Below are 10,229 nucleotides of genomic sequence, written 5' to 3' on the forward strand. Positions count from 1 at the left end.
TTTGTGCCATCTCATACCCACTGATGTGAGAAGCAGCTGTTAATGGGGATGGTAATCAGAGCATGGTACGAGGACAAAGGAGACTCGAAAATGAAATCTAACGAGAGAACACAGCACTCTGTTAAGCTTTAGTCACCACAGAAAGGCAGAAATTTAGGTGAAAGGATGGTTTTATACCAGGGATCACGTAGTTGAGCTCTTCCGAGCTTTTGTATTTTATACAGAAATGCTTTTACATTGCCTGCTGCAAACATGCTGTCTCACTAATTAGTACTGGCTAGTCCTAAAGGTTCATATTTGAATACGATGGACTGGCAGCCACACTTGGGAGTCCACTATATGACCTGAACTTTCTGGAGATCAGACCATCACACCTATATGGACCCCCCTTCCAAATGACTGAACTTAGATGCTTCCAGTATACAAATACAGTGAATTCATAAAGTATTCAGACCCCCTTCACTGTTTTCAATGTTGTTGTGTTGCAGCCTGATACTACAGTTGTTTAAATTAATTTTTTCCCCTCGTTAATCTGCACTCAGTACCCCACAATGACAAAGTGAAAACAGAATTTTAGAAATGTTTGCACATGTAGGAAAAAGGAAAAACTGAAATTTCACATTGGCACAAGTATTCAGACCCTTTGCAGCAACACTTGGAATCTATCTCCGGAGCCTCCCATTTCTCTTGATCGTTGCTGAAATGTTTGATTGGAGCCCACTTGTGGTAAATGAAATTGATTGGATATGATTTGGCTTACACTCCTCTATAAAAGGCCTCACAGAATCCAGACCTTTTTTAAAGCAATTCACTGAGCTGGCCCATCAGTACCTGACCTCACAAACCAGCACAAATTCCCATGGACACCTTCTAAAAGCTTGTGGAAGGCCTTCTCAGAATAGTGGAGAATGTTATAGCTGCAGGCAATGCATGCTTCCGACCACCAACAGACCCAACACTACCGAAGTGCTGAAGAAGGGAGAGCCCAATTCCCTAAGAAGCTTTGGCCATGTTGAGGTTGCACACTAATAAAGTGATAGTTCTTCAACCAGCCAGAGATTCCAAGACCATCTATTCTATCATGGCATTCCTCACCTATCCCCACAATCTCAACCATACTGAACATCTTAAAAATGGATTGGAACCCCAAGTTCTTCTCAGCCAACATCAAGGCATACGAGATATGGTTTGAGCAGTTTGGTGTGGAGGAACTCAAGTGTCCTCCATAGAATCCTGACCTCAACCTTACAGAACACCTTTGGGATGAATTGGAATACCGATTGTGAGTGTTCTTGCCATCTATATTCATGTTCAGTCTGTTTCTTGGCGACCAATGTCACCGGAACTGACATGGAAAATCCAAAATTTCTGGAACAGGAACAGAAGGGAAATCTTTCAGTAGGGACACTTGTTCTGGTGACAACTGTCTAAGAAGGGATTTCTTCTCACTTCGTGAAGGGGCAGAGAGTGAAGAGGAAATCCCCCCCCCCCCCCCAATAGGACAGAAATGTTGGAAAAAAAAAAAAAGTTGATAGGTTTTAATTTAAAGTGTTAATATATTCCACTAAAAATGTTCTAAATGGCTCTTCTTTCTCTTCCTGTTTCCCCGTGTGGAAGATGGTTGCCGAAAAGGAATACACCTTCATCGCCATCAAGCCAGATGGTGTCCAGAGAGGCCTCATTGGAGATATCATCAAATGCTTCGAGCAGAAGGGCTTCCGGTTGGTGGCCACGAAGTTTATTCAGGCCAGCAAAGAACAATTTCAGCAGCACTACATTGCCCTGAAGGACCATCCCTTCTTCGATGCACTGGTTGAGCACATTGGCTCTGGCCCTGTGGTAGCCATGGTCTGGCAGGAAATGAATGTGGTGAAGACTGGCCGTGTCATGCTTGGTGAGACCAACCCAGTTGATTCCAAACCTGACACCATCAGGGGAGCCTCTGCATACAGGTTGGAAGGAACATCTGTCACGGCAGTGACTCCGTGGAAAGTGCCAAGACAGAGATTGCCTTGTGGTTCAAAGACGATGAACTGGTTGAGTACAGCAGCTGTGCCCAACATTGGCTGTACGAGAACTGAGCTGTCCTCTGCTGGTCTCCCAGTTGTCCGTTAACTGCTCTTCAAAGTATTTTTAACCGTCACTTGTCTCTCTACCTTTGTGTCATGTTCTGGCAGTTCAGAGTGACATCACAGCACTTTTTTTCCAATAAATCCTTAAAACTGGTGTAAATGTTTTTTTTTTTTTTTTTAAACAAATGTAATTTAAAAAAAAAAATGTTCTAAATGGGCCTCCAGGAAGAAAATGCCTTTATGCAGACTTACCTGTCAAAGGAAGCCCTCCAGCACTGCATGTTGGTTCTTGGACACTTCAATTTTCTCTCCATCTTCATTCTGGGTTTGTGTTGTCGGGCCACTTGAATGGCCGGGCCATGATGATGTCACACCCATTTAACCATTTGGTAACAGGCTGGATATATATGTATGGCAGTCAACAATTTGTTACAAAATATACTGATCAGCCATAACATTATAACCACCCACCATAACCTGTCCAGCATGGACTCCACTAGACCGCTGAAGGTATCATGTGGTATCTGGCACCAAGCCGTCAGTAGCAGATCCTTTAATTCCTATAAGTTGGGAGGTGGGACTTCCATGAATCTGACTATTTTTTTCAGCACATCCCACAGATACTCAATTAGAGTGAGATCTGGATTAATTGGAGGCCAAGTCAATACTTCGAACTTGAATGCATAAAAGGGAGAGGTGCAGCGCTAACTTGATAAATATACACTTATATAATTATATAAACCAATGTTAAGGTGCTGTTAAAGTGCAAAACGGTGACTAAAATAAGTATAGTCCATAACGTGTTCAAAACGTGTTCAAAACCCAAGAGAGTCTTCAAAAAGCTCCAATGCCTGGATTCGTGGATGAGGTGATAAAGGTATAAAGATTGCGCACTCACCAGATACGCAATCCAAATGCGCATTCAAAGCAGATAATCCTAGGGTCCTCATATGGATCTGGTCAGATCTGGTCACAAAAGCCCCTCGTCACTTGATGGTGTTTGCCACGCATAGAAGAAAAAAGGGCCGCTCTGCAGATGTAAAGGGCTCCCACCGGAGCCCAAAGAACAAAGGAGGCCAAATAGTGTGATACCTTCTCTGTGCAAAAAAAAAAAAAAACCACTGCACAGAGAAGGTATCACACTATTTGGCCTCCTTTGTTCTTTGGGCTCCGGTGGGAGCCCTTTACATCTGCAGAGCGGCCCTTTTTTCTTCTATGCGTGGCAAACACCATCAAGTGACGAGGGGCTTTTGTGACCAGATCTGACCAGATCCATATGAGGACCCTAGGATTATCTGCTTTGAATGCGCATTTGGATTGCGTATCTGGTGAGTGCGCAATCTTTATACCTTTATCACCTCATCCACAAATCCAGGCATTGGAGCTTTTTGAAGACTCTCTTGGGTTTTGAACACGTTTTGAACACGTTATGGACTATACTTATTTTAGTCACCGTTTTGCACTTTAACAGCACCTTAACATTGGTTTATATAATTATATAAGTGTATATTTATCAAGTTAGCGCTGCACCTCTCCCTTTTATGCATTCTGATTATTGTGAAGGTTTTTATGGTACCTTTTTTGGTGTTCAGCTGCTATTTTCTCGGTTTAATTTTGTTCACTTATTGATTTTATAAGTTGTTTTAAGCGCTCACTTGTCTTGAGATTTACTGTTTAATACTTCGAACTTGTGTTCCTCAAACCATTCTTGAATTCATCAGTCATGGACTCCACTAGACCGCTGAAGGTATCATGTGGTATCTGGCACCAAGCCATCAGTAGCAGATCCTTTAATTCCTATAAATTGGGAGGTGGGACCTCCTTGAATCTGACTATTTTTTTTCAGCACATCCTACAGATACTGGAGATCAGGATTAATTGGAGGCCAAGTCAACACTTTGAACTTGTGTTCCTCAAACCATTCTTGAATTCATCAGACCAGGCCACCTCCTTCCAAATCTCTGTGGTCCAGTTCTGATGCCCATTGTAGGCATGTTTGGATGTGGACATAGGTCAGCATGGGCACCTTGACCTGTCTGCGGCTCCGCAGCCCCATACACAACAAACTGCACTGCTCGGTGTGTTCTGACACCTTTTCATCAGAGCCAGCATTAACCTTTTCATCAATTTTTAGTTGGGTCCTACTCCACAGAACCCATGGCTTCCATACGGTGCACTAATAATGGCCGATAGATGGCTCTGTATCAGGCTGTATTCACAATATATAGCAGCAGTTCTGGATGTGCATTTTGCTGTAGGGGGACATAAAGGAATGATTTCCAATCTTTAACAAACTCGTGCAGACTCCACCTCCGCAACATGCAGACTCCACCTCCGCAACATCGCCAAAATCCACACGTTCCTAACCCCAGAAACCACTAAACAGCTCATCCACTCCCTCATCATATCACGACTCGACTACTGCAACTCCCTCCTCACTGACCTGCCTCGCCGCTGGCTATCCCCGCTTCAGTCCATCCTGAATACGGCTGCCAGATTCATCCACCTTTCCAACCGCTCCGTTTCCGCCACCCCCCTCTGCCAATCCCTCCACTGGCCTCCACTCAGTGTCCGCCACCCCCCTCTGCCAATCCCTCCACTGGCCTCCACTCAGTGTCCTCCACTCCCCTCTGCCAATCCCTCCACTGGCCTCCATTCAGTGTCCTCCACCCCCCTCTGCCAATCCCTCCACTGGTCTCCACTCAGTGTCCTCCACCCCTCTCTGCCAATCCCTCCACTGACCTCCACTCAGTGTCTTCCATCCCTCTCTGCCAATCCCTTCACTGACCTCCACTCAGTGTCCTCCACCCCCCTCTGCCAATCCCTCCACTGGCTTCCGATTGCGCAACGGATCAAATTCAAAATCCTAACACTGACGTACAAAGCCGTCCACCATACTGCCCCGAACTACATCACTGACCTAATATCCAAGTACTGCCCAACACGCACACTCCGCTCCTCACAAGACCTCCTTCTCCCTAGTTCCCTGGTCTCCTCCTCCCATGCCCGCCTCCAGGACTTCTCCAGGGTGTCACCCATCCTCTGGAACTCCCTGCCCCAACCCATCAGATTATCACCTACTCTCCTCTCCTTTAGGCGCACCCTGAAAACCCATCTCTTCAGGGAAGCCTACCCCACCCCCTGCTAACCTGCCGACCTCCTTCACTCCTCCCACCACTCCATCCCCCACAGCTATCTCCTCCTGTACCACCATCCCCTCCCTCCTAGATTGTAACCTCGAAAGAGCAGCGCCCTCGATCCCCTCATGTTTTGCATTGTATTGGTATTGTTCTGTCACATGTTCTGTCCCCCTCTGTAATGTACAGCGCTGAGCGAACTATCGGTGCTTTATAAATACTGTATAATAATAATAATTTGCATGGCTCCGCCCACTGTCCTGAAATGAGGAATAATCCTCTTATTTTGGGGATAGAATGAGACATGTGACTACCTTCTGTACTAAGGCTTTACCGTGCTACCAGGGGCGGACTGACAATTTGGAAACTCGGGCACTGCCTGAGGGCCCGGGGTCAGTAGGGCACCCCATGAGATGCCCCTGGTACCTTTTTCATAGGCTTTTTTGAGTTTGGGCAAGGACACGGGGGCCCCATGATCCCCTATTGCCCAGGGGCCCCATGAGTTGTCAGTCCGCCCCTGCGTGCTACATACAATATAATTTGTAGAGGTGGTAGCATGATAATCTATCAATATGTCCCCCTCACACTGCCGGTTACATTTCTATCATTTACCTTTAAAAAAAAAAAAAAAAAAAAAAAATCCGTTTAAATTCCAGAATCGCACATCCCTCCCCCATTCGCAGAATCCAAGGCTTTGTGGCACGTGGAGTGCTGCCTATCAAATACCACTTCTTAGCCAGTAGAGGGCGCACCTGAATTTGCAATGACATTACAGCACCGTGGCAGCAGAAACATGACAGTTGGAGTTAAAAAAAAAATATTTTGGGAACCATTTTCATCATAAACATCAACCCCACCCCCAACTATGGGCAACAATGTGCCGTCATAGAAAAATATGTTTTATATCTCAGTCTTCACAGGACTCCGTTGTCACGGGACTGAGATTGAGCTCTGCAGTCACTTTTGCAGCCGTCGTGTTCTTATTCCGGGTCTCAATCCTGCACAATGTCCTTTTGTCTCTTTCGGTCAGTTGACCATGGCGACCGCGCTTATGCTTCTCAGACAACATTTTCCCGGAAACTGTATACGCCGTCCTAACCTTTGATACTGGACCTTGCCACACGGCAAATAAATTGGTGACACCAGCTAAGCGACACCAACAATCTGCCGTCATTGAAGCTCAGTAAGCTCCGACGTGCCTCCGTATTACCAGCAACGCACGCAGTGAATGAGGAAAGTGAGGCTTCCCACCTGTCGGCTAGGTGTCTCATCACACAGCGGAAGCAAAAAAGTTACATAATTTCCGCTTTTAGCGCAAAACATGGCGTCACTTTCCGCACTTGCCAATCATGGAGGGTTTCCATATTTTTGTCTAACTCCTCTATTTCTGAAAGCATTCTTACTGAACAGCATTTCTTCACACCTGCCTATAACTTTTGCACAATACTGTATATATACAGTGTGTGTGTGTATACAGTGAAGGAAATGCGTATTTGCTCCCCTGCTGATGCTGAATGTTCGCCCCTCACACAGAAATGATCGGTCTAACAATGGAATGTTCGCCCCTCACACAGAAATGATCGGTCTAACAATGGAATGTTCGCCCCTCACACAGAAATGATCGGTCTAACAATGGAATGTTCGCCCCTCACACAGAAATGATCGGTCTAACAATGGAATGTTCGCCCCTCACACAGAAATGATCGGTCTAACAATGGAATGTTCGGTGTAACACAGAGAGACAGAATACAACAACAAATTCAGCAGAAATGCGTCTAACAAATGATGACTGATCTGCATGTTCATGAGGGACATAACGATTTGATCCCCTTCACAAAACATGACTTAGTACTTGGTGGCCAATCCCTTGTTGGCAATCACAGAGGTCAGACGTGTCCTGGAGTTGGCCCCCAGGTTTGCACACATCTCAGGAGGGATTTTGGCCCACTCCTCTTGGCAGATCCTCTCCAAGTCATTAAGGTTTGGTGGCTGACGTTTGGCAACTCGAACTTTCAGCTCCCTCCACAGATTTTCAATCGGATGAAGGTCTGGAGACTGGCTAGGCCACTCCAGGACCTTAATGTGCTTCTTCTTGAGCCGCTCCTTTGTTGCCTTGGCCGTGTGTTTTGGGTCATTGTCATGCTGGAACACCCATCCACCACCCATTTTCAATGCCCTGGCTGAGGGAGGAAGGTTCTCACCCAAGATTTGATGGTACATTGCCCCGTCCATCGTCCCTTTGATGCGGTGCAGTTGTCCTGTCCCCTTAGCAGAGCAACACCCCCAATGCAGAATGTTTCCACCACCATGTTTCACAGTTGGGATGGTGTTCTTGGGGTCATAGGCAGCATTCCTCCTCCTCCAAACACGGCGAGTTGAGTTGATGCCAAAGAGCTGGATTTTGGTCTCATCTGACCACAACACTTCCCACCAGTCCTCCTCTGCATCATTCAGATGTTCAGTGGCAGACTTCAGCCGGGCCTGGACATGGGCTTTCTTGAGCAGAGGGACCTTGCGGGCACTGCAGGATTTCAGTCCTTGTCGGCGTAGTGTGTTACCAATTGTTTTCTTGGTGACTGTGGTCCCAGCTGCCTGGAGATCATTGACAAGATCCTCACGTGTAGTTCTGGGATGATTCCTCACTGTTCTCATGATCATTGACACTCCACGAGGGGAGATCTTGCATGGTGCACCAGACCTAGGGAGACTGACACTTGTTTTGTGTTTCTTCCATTTGTGAATGATTGCACCAACTGTTGTCACCTTCTCACCAAGCTGCTTGGCCATAGTTTGGTAGCCCAGTCCAGCCTTGTGTAGGTCTACCATCTTGTCCCTGACATCCTTGGACAGCTCTTTGGTCTTTGCCATGGTGGAGAGTTTGGAATCTGATGGTTTGATGGCTCCTGTGGACAGGTGTCTTTTATACAGGTAACACAATGAGATTAGCAGCACTCCCTTTAAGAGACTGCTTCTAATCTCAGCTTGTTACCTGTATGAGAGACACCTGGGAGCCAGAAATCCTGCTGAATGATAGGGGATCAAATCCTTCTTTCCCTCATGAACATGCAGATCAGTCATCATTTGTTAGACGCATTTCTGCTGAATTTGTTGTTGTATTCTGTCTCTCAGTGTTACACCGAACATTCCATTGTTAGACCGATCATTTCTGTGTGAGGGGCGAACATTCAGCATCAGCCGGGGAGCAAATACGCATTTCCTTCACACTATATATGTGTGTGTGTGTATATATATATATATATACACACACACTATATTGCCAAAAGTATTGGGCCAGCCCACCAAATCCTTCCAATCCTCTCCATATCATGTGATTCAGGTGTTCCAATCCTCTCCATATCATGTGATTCAGGTGTTCCAATCCCCTCCATGGACACAGGTGTATACAATCAAGCCCCTAGGCATGCAGACTGCTTCTACAAACATTGGTGAAAGAATGGGTCGCTCTCAGGAGCTCAGTGACTCCAAGCGTGGTCCCGTGATAGGTGGCCACCTGGGCAATAAGTCCATCCGTGACATTTCCTGGCTACTAAATATTCCACGCTCAACTGTTAGTGGGATTATAACAAAGTGGAAGCAACTGGGAACAACAGCCACTCAGCCACCAAGTGGTAGGCCACGTCACATGACAGGGCGGGGTCAGCGCATGCTGAAGCGCACAGTGCGCAGAAGTCGCCAACTGTCTGCAGAGTCAATAGCTAAAGACCTCCAAACTTGGTGTGGCCTTCAGATGAGCCCAACAACAGTGTGTAGAGAGCTTCATGGAATGGGTTTCCATGGCCGAGCAGCTGCATCCAAGCCTTCCATCACCAAGTGCAATGCAAAGCGTCGGATGCCGTGGTGTAAAGCACGCGGCCACTGGACTCTAGAGCAGTGGAGACGTGTTCTCTGGAGTGACCAATCACGCTTCTCTGTCTGGCAATCCAATGGACGTGTCTGGGTTTGGCGGTTGCCAGGAGAATGGTACTTGCCTGACTACATTGTGCCAAGTGTAAAGTTTGGTGGAGGGGGGATTATGGTGTGGGGTTGTTTTTCAGGGGTTGGGCTTGGCCCCCTAGTTCCAGTGAAGGGAACTCTTAAGGCGACATTTTGGACAATTTCATGCTCCCAACTTTGTGAGAAGAGTTTGGGGATGGCCCCTTCCTGTTCCAACATGACTGCCCACCAGTGCACAAAGCAAGGTCCCTAAAGACATGGAGGAGCCAGTTTGGGGTGGAGGAACTTGACTGTCCTGCACAGAGTCCTGACCTCAACCCCATAGAACACCTTTGGGATGAATTAGAGCGGAGACTGCGAGCCAGGCCTCCTCCCCCGACATCAGTGCCTGACCTGACAAATGTGCTTCTGGAAGAATGGTCCAACCTTCCCATAGACACCCTCCTAAACCTTGTGGACGGCCTTCCCAGAAGAGTTGAAGCTGTTATAGCTGCAAAGGGCGGGGCCAACTCAATATTGAACCCTACGGACTAAGACTGGGGGGCCATTAAAGGTCATGTGCGTGGAAAGGCGGGGGGCCCAATATTGAACCCTACGGACAAAGACTGGGGGGCCATTAAAGGTCATGTGTGGAAAAGCTGGCCGACCAATACTTGGGGCAATATTGTGTATCTGTGGGCACCTTTCAGCTGGCCATACATGGATTGAAATTTGGCCAGTTCAGGGGCTAAATTTCTCCTATGTATGTAAGGTCATGTGTGTGGAAAGGCCAGCGGCCCCATACTTTTGGCAATATAGTGAATGTGTATATATACAGTTGTGTTCAAAATAATAGCAGTCAGACATCACTAACCGGATCAATCTCTGTTTTTGGTGGAAATGATATCTCTACATGGCAAATAATTTCCTAGCAGGTGTAGTAGAGTCATAGAAATTCAACAGACCCAACAGTCATGACATGCATGCTGCTGATTCTGTGTCATTGAATCACTCATTGAAAGGGGCGTGTTCACAATAATAGCCGTGTGGAGTTCTATTAGTGAGGTCATTCATTCTTTGATAAACA

General features: G+C 46.7%; 1 pseudogene; it reads left to right on the plus strand.

Moving 5' to 3' along the window:
- Positions 1-1,617: 1,617 nt before the first annotated feature.
- Positions 1,618-2,232, plus strand: LOC149439265 (nucleoside diphosphate kinase A2 pseudogene; annotated as a pseudogene).
- The last annotated feature ends 7,997 nt before the right edge of the window (positions 2,233-10,229 follow it).

Source organism: Staurois parvus, unplaced genomic scaffold (assembly GCF_062004578.1).
Source record: "Staurois parvus isolate SC_StPar_1 unplaced genomic scaffold, SC_StPar_1.0 ptg001138l, whole genome shotgun sequence".
Taxonomy (NCBI): Eukaryota; Metazoa; Chordata; class Amphibia; order Anura; family Ranidae; genus Staurois; species Staurois parvus.